General features: G+C 41.4%; 1 protein-coding gene across 2 annotated transcripts in view; it reads left to right on the forward strand.

The window, feature by feature from the left end:
- kcnab1a (potassium voltage-gated channel subfamily A regulatory beta subunit 1a) overlaps positions 1-15,293 on the forward strand; it is a 62,991-nt gene that overhangs the window by 27,206 nt on the left and 20,492 nt on the right. The gene's annotated exons all lie outside the window — the stretch shown is intronic.

The raw sequence follows: 15,293 nt of genomic DNA on the forward strand, positions 1-15,293 counted from the left end.
AAAGTCCGTCAACAGAGGCTCACAAACCACAGGATGATGTGAGAAAAAGAAAACAAAAAATCGGTCAAAAGAAAGTGGAATTTCCTGATGGCATTTCAACATGTGCTGACATAAAACAACTGGAAGGCGTTGTGGATATTGGGAGACCGTTTGCACAAGAAAACTCACAAACGCACACTGACTTGGCAGAAGACGGCGCTCAGCGACTGCATGCCGCCTGCTGAGAGCCTGCACGGCGCACTGGTGAGGAGGGACAGATTAGAGACTGCTGTTAAAGTTAAAGTCTGTGTGATGTGGGAGGTGCGAAGGTGCACTGTGCGTATATGTGACAGACCCAAATGGTTTCAGTTTATCATCACTGTGTGGAAAGCTGCTTTGATTGTTTGTGCCAGGACAATAAAAGCTGGTGATCACTTTCAAAAACAACAACAAATTCTTGTGTATATTTATATCCCATAACATTTGAGATGATGATGCTTAAAGGTCAGAATTATTTGTGTCTGCTGGTCTTCCTCAAATCCACCACACAACAAATACCTTGAGCTGCCCTGACCAACTCATTATATTTGCTTGTTGCCATGGTAATCATGTCCTTGGCTCAGTCATGCCACAAACGAATTTAAAAGGCTCTTTGCATTAACACAACATATATTTATTTGTCTTTAGTATTGCTTTGGAGCACAGAGCAGAAGGTTATATTTTTCAATGTTAAGATTTAGGCAAACATTCACATGCCTGCTACCTTTTAAATCCTGTGGATTACAAACATCAGCGCTGTCGTCAACTTTGTGGGCTTTGACATAAGTCACGGATGGTAAAAGGAGAAGGAGGAAGCCAAAGTGTCGAATCTATGACACTTTAAATCCCTACAGAGGCCCGTCATGTACTTACTAACATGCAGACTATGTGTACCTGGCGACAGAATAGCCAACAGTGCCTCTGCGTCCACGGCTGTCAGCTCTGCCGTCCGGAAAGACATTCATAGTAATATTAATTATAGTCTGCAGGTCTGCAGCTGAAACTAGTTTGTACCTTTTATCTGCCAGCAATGAATAACAATGACTAAAACCTCCCTGTGCGTTGCTGAGTGAAATATTTGAAGTAACAGTCAGAATGAAGATAACTGTCATCTTGCTCTGATTGGATCCCAGCAGCGCGGTGCAGCTTTCTCTGGCTTTAGGGTTGAGGACAACGGGATGGTCTTCATTTAAATGCGCTCAGTGCGTTCCTTCCCTCACTTTTGCGTTTAATTAAATGAAGTGCTAGGATTGCTTTTCAAGTTGGCAGGAGAGTTATTCAGCCAAAAACAAAGTGAGCATCAGTGGATTTATTGCGAATGTTGTCTGCCTCTCCAGCTGCCCAGCTGCCCAGCAGCGTAGAAGACAGAAGGAGAAATAGAGATTCAGGGCAACTTAGAGAGTTAATCATTGATTTTACCCTTTACTGGTGTTTTTTTAGTGCTTCCCACCAGCTTGATGAATGTGCAGTATTCTAATTAAAAATAATTGTCGCTTCCCAAACTTCATTACGGAAACTCTTCAAACACGCAGACTTCTCCAGCAGTTATATTTCTTTGTGATATTGGCTTAGCGGTTCAGATGTTGCTGTGTGGAAATTAATTCTATCCACTGCCGCCCATGAATCAAAATAAACCGTCATGAACAAAATGCACGTGTCAGTGGATGATCATGGATGATCCGTTTGGTCGATCTTTACTGCTCTCTTGACTTGAGGCCAGTAAAAGATTATAGGCCTGCAGAAGATAGTTTCAGCAGAGCCGTTATCTGTCATTCTCTAGGCATCAATCACGAGATGAACAGCGTTACACTTATTTTACTAACTAGCAACAGAACACCCGCGTGGTTTCCATCCAAAGATCTCCACGTCCTGAGAGCCGGTTGGGACGTGGAGACATGAAATAAAGAGAACAAGGGCCGTGAGCCGCAGTGCGACGGATACATCGTAGCTATTTGTACAGCTGCTGCTCATAAACAACTTTCAGCAAGGAACATGCTCGTGTTATGATCTTTTGTATCTGAGGAAGCATCTACGTGCTCATTGCTTTTTTCAACCAATAGTTAGAAGAAGCAGTTATTTGAAGGCACTTCTCTTCTCTCTTCACGCCCTCCCCTCTTTCCGTCTCTCTTGTAAATTCGGAAATCCTGTGAAGAGTCGAGAGTTTCTCTTTCTGATCTCCGTCTTGAAACATGTTCGAGGTGTGTGGACTAGAAGAAATCATTAATCATAGCAACCCCCCCCCCCCGAGGACTTCACCGTGTTGTAATTTAACACAACTGTGCTTTGATCTTTTGCATATACTGCAACCAAAATGTTAACATCCAGTCTGATGCAGATGTTACTGGCAGCTAATGATCTCTATCATCACTTTTCAACAGGGTCGACATTCCTGCTGGCGATATGAGGAGTTACATTGAGGAGGATGTATGGAAATTATTTAGGATGATGAAAAGAAGATGGAGAGATGGGGGAGGATGTGAGAAGTATTATTAATTGGGTGTATTCATGTTTTGCTTATTTTGAGCAAATCCTCAGTTTCAGCAATCTGCTAACTATTTGTGCGCTTGTCCCAGAATGTGTATTTTTAATGCACGGTTGTGAGGGAATATGTGAGTGTGAAGCGGGACACACACTGTCCTCCCCTTGATGTCCTTTTTCAATTCGCCTCGTCTCCTGCCGTCCTCACACTCTTTTCGGTATCTGTTCTTCAGCTTCATCTCTCTCCTCCTTCTCTCGCTTTTCTCCCCCTTCCCTCCCTCAGAGAGCAGTGGGGCCCGCTGGGGGGAAACAGGCGTGGAGTTCCTCCGGTTCCCGGGCGTGATCACAATCACCTAACCGGGCCCCGAGGCCGATGTCGCGCACGCCTGTTTCATACGCACATACACACAAAATGCAAACATGATAACGCAACAACACGCGGGGCATCAAGCTGATTACATCTGTCCTTTAAAGGAATAGTCGAGCAACATTTATCATGTTGTTTGACTAATGGTTAAAACTTTCTTAATCTAAATCAATGTCTTTGGAGCTTGAACTTGCGTTTTGTATCTGACGAGGAACGTGGTCGTCGACGCCGTTTAATTAGGAGGAGAAACGTCCAGTTTGTGCACGCTGCAGTGAACATGTTGTATCTGCATAGTGTGCGTTCAGAGTGCTTGTGGTTGTGTGTTTCCATATGAAGCCATATAATTGACTTTCGTCTCCATGGAAACGTGAACAGGGGCCAAAGCTGCAGTCGTGTGGGTTTGTCTAATGTGTTTGTGCGATATGACTTGGTGGACGTTTTGTGGCTTCATTTCGTGTTATTTCTGTTTGTGAAGACAATGTGCTAATTTATGAAAAAATACATGCTTGTTGACTGTTTAATTCTATTTAGTTTTTCTGATGTGCATCCGGTTACATCAGATTCTTGCGCTGCTAAAAGTCACTATGTGTTGTGTGATCTCCTTAAATCTTAATTTGTGTTCTTCTGTTTTCTCTCTCTCTCTCTCTCTCACACACACACACACACGCATAATTGCTCACTAATATACACACATTAGAAAATTGTGCCAACACACCCTGTAAATAAACAGTCTCTATTGATATCCAGATCGATGGAAGGGAGACTTGAGTAAGCACAGACGAATTAAAGGGAGATTGTGTGTGTGTGTGTGTTAACGGCCGTGATAGCTGGTGAGATGGGATCAGATGAAGAGAGTGAAGATTGGATGGAGGTAAAAGAATAGATAAATTCCCCCAAATAATGTTTCAATCGACGATTGAGATGAACTCATTCTCCTTCTACCTCTTTCCACATATGTTTCTATATTGTTTTAACATCAAAGCTGAAACGAGACAATGTTTTAACACGTAGAGCGTCGTAATAAAGTACCTCTCGGCTCCAGGTTGAGTTGTTTGTAGCTGCTAATCGAACAGAATAACAGGGATATTCTTCTCATGAATTCCCATGCATGTTTCATGCTGTTTGGGAAGAGAACTTTACCGCTAATGTGGAAAGCAACATTTACCCAATGGTTGAAGCCCAAAGGTCATTACTGCAATTGAGAAGAATACAGCTTTTTATTTCACTGTTGGCTTTGCTTTCCTACCGGATTCTGCTTACATGTGAAAACTCTTTAACCCGTATTGCGCTGATTTATTAGCTATCGCTTCCCCCGAGGCCATGCCTCCTGTATGCGTTATCTACCACTAATTTGTAAAAGCAAAAACAGTTTTAAAAGAAATGTAATCATTCAGTTTGGTTTATTAAATTAAAAAAAGACTGTGGTGTCTTCAAGGAACAAACGTGTTGTAGGTATTACCTGTAAGACATTAGCTGTTAATGAATGTGTGCGTTTTTGCGATGGCACTTTGACGAAGCCTAATTATCACAATCCTTTAGAATCCAATGAACCAAATAGCTGGCGGACACAAACCTACCGAGGGATTTATGTCCCCTAAACCCTACGATGAGACCATTAATACAAATATTTCTGACCATGAAACATATTCACCAATTGCGGGCTGTTAACCCTTAAAAGCTGCCTGTGGGAAGCAGTTTAAATAATGAGCTTCAGCCATGAGATCCACTGTGTAACGTCTCAGTTAAGCTGTTGACCTGCTAAAATGTAATACATGAGAATTATATGAAACAAATTCAGGATCTTACTCAGTCAAGTTAAATTCATGACAGTAGCTTAGTTGTAGAAAATTAAACTAGGACAACGGTTAAAAGTCCCCTCTTACATCTTTAAAGACGTCATATAAACTGTCACCTGTTGTGATCTCTAAATACAATATATACTTTTTGAATAAAAATCAGTACAATTATGCTGAAACCTGTTGAATAAACTAATGGACGAGCTTTTTTTTTTGCACCAAACAGCAAACTGGACCTAAAGAAGGTGCAATACAATAAATCACTATTGACAGAAGATACGATAAGATTAAATATAACGTTGTTTATCCTGAGCACATTGTTGCTCCAGAGATAGAAGAGTATGGCCATGAAGTGTTTAAGGAGTACAACAGTCCCCAGTGTCTTATACAAAAGTCATATCGTCCATGGTGTGAAAAAGAAAAAGGTTATACAACACAGAACGTATTGAAGGCAGAAATTCATCAATGCATTCGCTCTCAGGAGATAATGGATATGACCTCAAGTGGCCAAATCTAGAAAAAGGTGTGCTGAAATGATTTCCCCATCCTCATTTCTGAGGTGTAGAAATCAAAGCAACCCCAAATTCCCAGCAACCCCAATTTCCAGCCACGCCGACCCCTTCGCAGGGGGTCATGACCTGCTGTGATGATGAAACCTGGAGGAGCTCCTGCGCTGATGGCAGAGCGGATACGCGCGGCCAACGGGGTGCTTTCCTTTGATGGTGTGTGAAACACCACCTTGCCTTCCTTTTAACACCCATTTCCTTGCCACTGTCCGTCCCACACATGCTGAAGAAAGGGTGCAAAACGGCACGGAGCATTTGGCCGGAGTCGGGGAAGCAGTGTACTTATTCCATACATGGACTAATTCAGAGCTCATCTGGTGGATACTGTAGCTGTCGGTGTAGAGTTGAACATTCGTGTGGATCTTCGGAAAGAGTTTTGTTTTGGATTTGTAAACCTACGGTAATTGTATTTCAGCAAAGGTCACCTTGTTAAAGTTCATTCAAGATTGTTTTTATTCGCCTTTATCTCTCACGGTTGAATCAAAGAGCTGGAGGCATTTATGGACCCCTGACGGGATTTAGTTGTCACACAGCAGGGAGACTGGATTTAGCTGCTGTGATGGCCGATGCCGCCCAAATGCCAAACACTCACCTTGTTCCTTTGGGACATTCAGTATTCTTAATTCAAATAGATCACACTAACATACATAATACATCAACAACAAATCTTGTCCAAAAACACCTCCACAGCTGCTCTTTAGACAAACAAAATAAATAAACAAAGAATACTTGGTGGCTTATGTGTTCAAAGTGATGTTAAGGTAGTATAAGAATAAATGGAAAAAGCACTTTCCTTTTATGTGTGAAAAGACTGTGAACTCTGACCCCTTCTGCTCTCTGAAAGGCTGCAGCTGCTTCTGTCTCTTCCTCTCACCGTCTCTATAGTCGATCCTTATTTATAGAACCTTGATCCTAACCGGACATTTCACTCTCCGTTCTATACTTTTTATTGTAAAAAATAAATCCCTTAAAGGGAAAAATAGTGTTTTATTTTGTTTTTGTTCGGTTTCATTTATTACTATAAGACAATACTGTGATAACAATTATAACACAGCAATAAGTAGTGACTTTATGCTCGCGAAATCGGGCTTGTCTATTCCCCGGAGGAGCCTTTCTATGGTCATCAGCAGTTGAATCAGCGTAGGATTTATTGATTGCGTCCCAAAAAGCCCGTCTCCCCAACGTGCACTCCGATGGCCAGGAAATCTGCTGGCTCTGACTTTTTTTGCTGCGTCCCACGAGTAAATGTAATCAAATCTCTGCACATGGTGGAGATCTACTGCGCGTTGGAATCAAGCAGGTATGAATGCTTGTAAAAAAAAAGAAGCATTTGTCTCACTAGATTCTGTCTGCTAATGCGTCTCTATTTATTTTGTGTTTGTATATATTTGTTGGTGCTAGGTTTGTGTGTGTGCGTCTATACGACTATGACTATCCCTGAACGTGTGTGTTTTTGGACGTGCTGCAGAGCGTGTCCAGAGTTGTTCCCTGTTCCTGATGATGAAAAGCTTCTAAACGATATCACAGCCCATCAGATCGGACTTATCTGTGAACCGCTTCTGTGTGCGAACTGCTAAAGCAGCAGCGATTGTGTGTCTTTAAAACATCCTTCTCTAATGTAACGGCCGAGACGCAGCAGACGAGGAAAGGGCTCAATAATTCATTACAAGCGTAGCCCCATTGTCAGATAGTCATTGGATCAACATTGTTTCCCTTCTATAGGCTGCATAAATTAGACCACTTGAATGGGGAGTAAAACCACGTGGCTTGATTGGGTCCCTCATTAACAATATAAGATTCACCGACTACGAAGCAAAACCCCATGAAATGGCGTGATAACCATGTGGCTTATGCACCAAAGAATTCCTGATCGAGTGTTTTATGTCACCACAGCTCTCATTCGCTCATTTGTAGATTTGTAACCCATTTCCATTGAGGCTTCTATGCAGTGAAAAAAAATCCAAGGTACTTTGAATAATTATGTCACCTAAGGAACACCGTTTTTACGAATTTGCAATTTGATTCTGAAAGCGAGCGTAAAGTGTTCACATGTGATATGAATATGGATGAGTGCTTTTGCAATTTACAGCAAACTACAGTCATTTTTTCAGTAATAGATGCACAAGCTCTGCACCGGATTATTGTTTCTCAATATGATTTCTTGAGACCTTGACAAGAAAACGAATGCCTCTGTGTGTTAACGAGCGATAGTGTGATGTGTGTGTGTGTGTGTGTGTGTGTCCACACATCAATGTCCTTCATTGATTTGACTGAAGTTTTCATTAGTCAATTTATGAACGTCTAGGATTAGTTGACGACGTTGCAGTTTTAGTTATTGCCCATTGATCTCTGTTTTTGGGGATCTATTTTCAACAAGGCAAAAATAAAAAAAATGTTAAATAGAATCATTGCAAAAAAGAAGAAATTATTTGAAATTGTATGTTGGACCCCACAAGATATTCACTCATAGTTTGGGATTAAAACCTAAGATCTTTTAGTGTCAAGGCAGAAACCGTACCTCTGCGTTGGCTGCTGTCTCAGTTTGTCCACCTCCGTCTGTCCCCGGCCGCTGCGAGGCGGACTGACATTCGGACACCCGACCGAAGGCTTTTAGAGAAGAAGAGTTTTATTTCACGGCCATCAGCCTGCTGTCCTCCCTCGTCTGTCCTCTGGTGACTGTTCATGTAAAGATGGACCTTTGAGAAAATGTATTTTTTCACGTTTCATTTAATCATTTCTCATTTGGTTGTAGCGAACTGAAAATCAATCCCCATTTGAACTGTCTGGTAATAGTGGATGTTGCATCGTTAACTTCGTCCAATATCAATATGGTGCCTCTGTAATTATTAACAACCTTTCAGGTACAAAATTCAGAGCAAACTTTAGTTCAGCCAAAAAATAACTGTAAAACTCAGACTAATACTAAATTACTAAATCACATTCTTTTTGTCCTGCAGTTTTTCTAAAATGACATTCCAGGTCCTCCCTCGGTAAACATGCAGGCCGCATAGAGCTATAAGTCCTTACTGAACTTCTATGTGCGAGGCTGTGAAGCGCTAATAGTTACAAATATATATAACGTGAACACATCCACTTGTTCTATATTTTAAATACACATTAATCTATTAGACTCACAAAGAAAAACACACACTCCCAGTGAGTGAATCTAATGGGAAGGCTCTTCGGGTCACAGCTGTAGGAGGTACAAGCTGACAGTCTGAACAGTCTATGAATCTCAATTAGTACTTTTGTCGTGTTTTGCCTCGGGGCTTTTAGTCATCTAGATTCACATTGCAGATCTCAGGGAATTGAACCAGTGCTCTTCTTACAAACTATAAAAGGTGCATTGATTGTTTACCGTCTTCTCACCAACAATGTGATTGGTGTTTTGTTGTGCATTCTTTAATTCTCATGTATTTAACTCTTGACAACAGCTGTTGTCAGAAACTAAAGCGGTCTGTGCAGAAACAGAAATAAGTGCCAGTTGTTGAGGACAAAAAGTTTCCTTCCTTGTCAGCGTTTCCTCCACAATCTGTCCGTAGTTTGCACTTGAAGATGCTGCAGCTCTCTGCTGTACTCTGCTTCTCAGGTATACAGTGTTTGGCAACTGTTTGAAATGCCTCAAATTCCAATCGGCGTACAGGAAATTGAAAGAAAATGGATTTGTGTGAGAGGCAGGTGGGGTGCTGTTTTCAAATTATGGATATCATCTCGCTCCTGAAGCCACGATAACTAGTAAAAGTAAAAAGTATCCCTGGACAAAAGATGGCACAATTGGCCGAAAGTTGGGAGAAAGGGATTTGGTCGTGTTACGGATCTTGCTCATTGGAAATTGCTCGTCCTTTCTCAGATCCACGGGCTTTATATAGCTTTGGAAACCATTTAGTCTCCGTCGCTGAACAGCAAGGCCACTCGACAACAAACAGATCAGAGACTTTGGCAGAGTGATTCAAGCCTGAAATGTGAGGATCTCGTGCCCACGCAGCCGCTCCGAGCCACTGCAGGCACACACTGTGTGGGGCTGTGCTCGGCTCCGTCCTTCTGTGCACATTATGGCTGGGAGAACTGAGAATACATGCATGCATCATTGTATCGGTAAGTGTCTTAAACATGCGTTAAAACATCCACTCAGCTTCTCTGCAGTGCCGTTACACGGCGGAACACCATGTGTGTGTGAAAGGATGAAAGTAGCTGCCATGCAGATAGTCTCATTCGGCTCCTGCTGGAAGGTACAGTCTCTGTCGAATGCGCCTGGAGTTGTGTCGTTAATCTCTTTAAAAAGCCGAGTCACAACATTGGGGTTTAATTAGACAATGTGCAAAGAAGCTCCTGATCTGTGGTTCACCAATGCTAACGTGGATGATATTATCTTGACTTTGCATTTTTACAAATTCTGCGATGTTTTTACTTATTTATTTATGTTCTGTTAATTATATTATCAGATAGTCTGTTCTATTCTTATATGCACAGTTAACTTCAAAAATTTGTATAGCTACTTATATTAATAGCAATAACACTTGATATATTATTTTCTTATGTTGAGTCATATTTATCTTTACATGTTTATTGGATTGATTAACGCTCTCCAGGATAGTGGAAGACTGAGAATACAATCAGAAAACCGAAGAAGAATAAAAGAGCTCAAACACTGAAACACTTTGCGTGGCGACAAATTGTCTACAGTAAGAAACCTAAAGCGATTCTAAAACATTTACAAAGAATATCCATCGTATCAAGGGTTTAATAACGATTAAAGTATGAATATTGTATTTGTGGGTTCATTGCCAGGTAGAAGAAAGCCAAGCTTGTAACAGAGGAGGTTGAATAAGAGCGTCACATTCTGTGTACCTTTCTGTTTCTCTCATGAGGTTTGTTGTTTCATGGCGATAGAAGGAGCTCTTGCTGTTTTACTGAAATGCATAAAAGTGAGGGAAGTGACATTTGGTTGAAACGACTGCTCGCTACGTGACGTAGTGGAATAATGTCTCCCTGAGCAGACGGGGAAGTTGTTCTCCTGTGTGCGTTTTGTTATCCCAGCTTAATTTTGCCTCGTTGACATATGTGGGACGACGCTGCAACGTGATCTCCAAAACCTGTTAAATAGCCGTAAAAATGTATATGAAAATCTTGAACATACAAATTCGTAACAATACATAGGAACTGGCGGTGGTTAACCACGCCCCTTGAGTGAACAACATGGCGGACTATGTTGGATTCCTGAGTGAACGTCTCTCCGCCTGTTGGATTTTTTTAGGGGGTTAGGGTTAGTATTCTATTCTTACAATTTAACATTGATTTCTCATTAAAAATGCAATCATAGCACCTTTATTTTACATTTAGACTTCACAAAGTGTGTTTATAGGGTGCAGGTCCCCATTCACTTTGAATAGGGTGACGTCATCAGTTGCCGTCCGTATTTATTTCGTATGTATCACTACGAATTTGTATGTTCGAGATTTTTGTATACTTTTTTACGAACAGGTTTTCGTAAACAGGTAAAGGAAATTTTAATCAGACGTTCATCATCTGAGTTGCATTGATGTGAGCAGTGCGACATAGTTGATATCTCAGCAGATCTGTGTGGGATTTTTTTTTTATCAATCGTCGGCACTATCGCTCTTAATTAGTCAGTCAATTAGATATGGAGGAATAATTAGTCTGCACATTATGATGTTCATCTGCAGATGGCTCCTTTTTCCTCTCTAGTGAACTCATTATCACCCTTAAGAGAAGATTCTATGCAAACACAATATATTACTACAACTTGCCATGAAAGATTATGAATTACAACTACATTACAACTATATAATCTTCAGAATATAATGACTTTCTAATGTCGCATGTCTCTTATTCTGTACATCTCCACCACAAGTGCAGTCTTGGCCCATTTATTTCCTCTGGTATTGTAAATTCAGCAAAGATGTCAAGGAGTTGGATGATTCTCAGGTTCGAAAAGGAGAAACTCAAGAAAACACAAGTCAGCAGCAGCTAGAAAACCAAAAGCAAAGGGGCTTTTTGACAAGTTGCCAAGTAAACTAACGCTCAATTCAGGGACCTTGCAATGGATTGTGATGAATGTGGGTCTACATAGTGGACTGGTTGCAGAGTGTTCATGTTTAATAGATGATTGCATGCAAGCGGGTGGTTAAAAAAAAAGGGTCAGAGGATGGGCAGATTGTTGTGTTGGTCTGTGAGAGGAAGTGAGCGACGCACACACGATTGCTGCAATATCAGTATATGCTTTTTATGTGTTTTGTGTTATCGGTTGTTTCTGTAGCTAAAACCAATCAATGCAGCGTGAACATCACGCTCAGGCTCAGCCGGGTAACTATTGTTGTCTCCATGAAGTGTGAAGTGCCAACACAGACAAGCTGAGTGATTACTGCAACATCGTAACCTACTTTGTGTGGAGCTCAGGTGGCGTTCATGCTTTACACCCCCATCCCCCCCGTCTCATTGACTCTCTGACACACACACACACACACACACACACACACTGACCGCCTTACACTCGATGGAGAAGTGTGCCAGACCGTCTCTCGTGGCTCATAACCAGAAATTCAGATTTTATTTTCAAATTGGTCACAAAAGTAAAACCGAATCCATAAAAGAGTGGCGGGGGGGGGTAGTGGTCGGGCAAAACGTTTTAATTGCACTTTTTCAGGAATACTGGAAAAGTTTATATATAAACCATATATAAAACGGGCCGAATATTGACTATATACTGCGTATATGGGGTGGCCAAGCAGGAAAGTTGTGCTTTTGTTTGGAATTACTATTACATAATGGTAAGGGAAATACAAACTGAAACAGCTGAACAATAATTGCTATTATATATTGAAATTCATTAGTTTTAGTCGAACTGGCCACAGTTTTTAAAGTGCCTTAATTAACAAGAGAAACATCTTTTTTTGTTGTCTTAACTTTAAATTCGATGTGTGGGGATGAATGTTGGCGTGCAGGAGAGGATAATATCGCCATGGTATCTGATAGAAGTAGGGGATTATTAGAGAAAGTCATTAGTGTCCATCATCAGGCTAATGAAGACATGTTCAAGTGGAGACAAATGGACTCATTGACAGAGAAGGCTTGTTGTGGTTCATCTGTTTGGAAAGCCGCTACGGGGTGGGGGGGGGGTTCATATTTCAATAAATATTTGATGGGTGAGGACGGCCTTGTTAGTGTGTGTGTGTGTGTGTGTGTATGTGTTTAGTGGTGGTTCTTTGGTTATTTATGTGTGTCGCTGTAAGCGTTTGCATATCTATGAAGAGTCATTTGAAAGGGGTTTTAAATGAGGGAGACGATCAATTTCTGACTCCATCTCCCAAGTGGGGAAATCTCCTTTCCCTCTTTTCTGCGTAATGCCTCTTCCTCATATATTGTCCTCTTCATGGACGTTCTTTCATTCATCTCAAAATCTATGGCTGTGAAAGCTGAATAAGGGGCGCGTTTTTGAGGCTCAGCAATATCCGGGGCCAACCAACCTTTTTTCATTTTCTATTTCACTTCAGCCTCAGAAGCGCTTTCCACAATCATCAACTCATTTATGCCCAGCTTGCAACTTCATTCGATTATTTTAAATTTTGTCTAAATTTTGTCTAAACAATGGTGGGAGCAAAAGGACAATACAGCAGTAGAGATTAAAAAAGCTCCAATCAGTTAGGTATAGTTGTGGCTGTAGATATTAATTGTTATTCAACCTGTTATTCCTTTTATCTGTTTTCTTTGGCCTCCGCTCTCAAAGTTGCATACCGATGAGGAAAAGTGTAATAACTCACTGTAACTACAGCGTCTACCAGGACAGTCTTTCATCGGTCAGGATAAAGGGGAACCCCTGTGAGTGTTCTGATGTGTAAAAATCTGTCTATATATTACTGGTGAAGAAATAAATAAATATAAAACAAAAAAATACACACCTACATGAAAGCCCAGTGTGTGGACAGTAATCAGGGAACCTTTCACGTTGATAGAGTGAAGACAAACTACTCTAGGACAGGCTTTTCTGCAGGCCTGCACGGTTCAACCACCTTTTTATTTGATTGTCTGATAACGTTGTATCCGACTTACGCGGTAAAGAGCGACAGCTCTCTCAGCCACTTAAAAACCAAAATGGGTGGAGCCAAAATGGCGGTCGAGAGAGGATTGGCTGAGAAGATCAGAGGTGGATCTGATAGAGGAACCAGATTTAGGCTCCTATAAGCAAAACAGTACACCTTACATGGCTACTTCTTCCCCACTGGCTGGCTTCACCATATGATTGTGAAATCAGTTACAAATGTCCAGTAGCTACATAAAATACCATTACTCCATTTGCAAATAAAAGTGCAAGGGTTGAGGTTGTCTTATTATTCATCTCAAAGTGCCGTTTTGCTTTGACGAGTCATCCGTCTGCTCTGCTCTGGCTCCTACCTAAGTTTTTCTCTTCGGGCCTGAAAAAGAGTTCCCCTGCATCGTCATCATTTATGGTTGCGGCCGGGCAGCAGCGACATCATCATTAATCGCCTGCAGGGGATCCAACGACTGACTCAGCGCATCTAGTCCGCCTGATCTACACGCAAAGGATTGCCTGTTGGCAGGCCAAGAAATGACAACCATTTTCGGTGCAACAAAAGCAACTTTACTGCAACATTTCAAAACCTTTAGTCACGCTAAAAGTTTAAAGATGAATTTGATGCGACTTGTTGTTCAAGAGCACCTTGTGTAAAGTGTTCAGTGTCCTTGGTGCAGACTTTGTAGGTCACTGGGGATCTAATGCCTCACCAAGAATCGATTTACTAAGGGTGTCTCCATTTTTATGCCCAATTAACCATTCGGATATTGTAGGATGTAGAGGTGACATGTCAGCGATGCGTCACTGAAGCAGTTTTGAAAGATGAGCAAAGATGACAGATTGCTGACAGCTGTGAATAATGTCCCCGTCAATCAGTGCACAAAAATGAGCCCGTACATCAGATGCATGTTTTTAATTCAGCCATTGACAGCATTTCCATTGGCTTGCAGTGATTTGCCATCCCTCTCCAGATTGTGTGTGTTCTGCTTAACAAACCTGTGGCATAAATACATGACTCGCTTTATCCAGGTTTTACACAGTATGAAACATCAAAGTTTCCTCTCTAAATAAATAGGCTTTTTTTGTAGATGAGATATTCTACATGAAAATGATAAAGGGGATTTAGATTTTTAAGATTCCTCTCTAAATATGATTCATTATCAACATAGAAAATGCCGACTTAAGCATAATCTGACCTGGGCCACCTGTGCTGTCAACAAGTGGATTAACGAGAGCAGTGGTTTTACCTTTGCACCTGCTCGAAGCTCAGAAGTCTGTGTGTGTCAGTGTGTGTGTGTGTGTGTGTGTGTGTGTGTCTCTGTGTGTCCTATAGCATCGGTTTAGTCGTTAGACTCTCACAGGAAATTGACATGACAGGACAATAACTCCTCGTGTCCTCGTGCCTGACTGGACAGGCATCAGGCATCTCCCAGCTAATTTTTAAATGTGTACATATATATATATATTTACATATATGTATATATATAGACAAGACAAGACGCTTAACCCCATATTGCTTCTGTGTATGATGGGTATGGATGCTTTGCACTTGTGGGGCAACCATGGGGCAACCATTCATTATGAATGCAGGTGAATGGCTGGATTACGTGTAGTTTGTAGTAAAGCGCTGGCAGTGGACTGAAGACTGGATGAGCGAAGTACTTGTAAATGCGTTTGTGCAATGAAAATATAAGCTTCTGGCAAGCTAATAATATGCATTCAATGTGTTGTACACATACATACACACACAAAGATACATCACCTCCATCCTGCTGTAAACCTTTCGGGACTTTCATTGACGTTTGTCACTATCGCGTGTGCTGATATCAAACCAGTGTTATCAGTGTTTATGTTCCTTCATCAGTGTCTCTTCCTCTCGTCCTCCGTCATTCTGTTATTGAATTGTTTGTTCTGACTGGAGAGTATAAAGGACCGATGACCAGGTCGTCTCCACACACACACACACACACACACACCTGTTGGTCGATAGGATATTGTGTCGGCACGTCCACCCCAAG

This window comes from Gasterosteus aculeatus, chromosome 1 (assembly GCF_964276395.1).
Source record: "Gasterosteus aculeatus chromosome 1, fGasAcu3.hap1.1, whole genome shotgun sequence".
NCBI lineage: Eukaryota > Metazoa > Chordata > Actinopteri > Perciformes > Gasterosteidae > Gasterosteus > Gasterosteus aculeatus.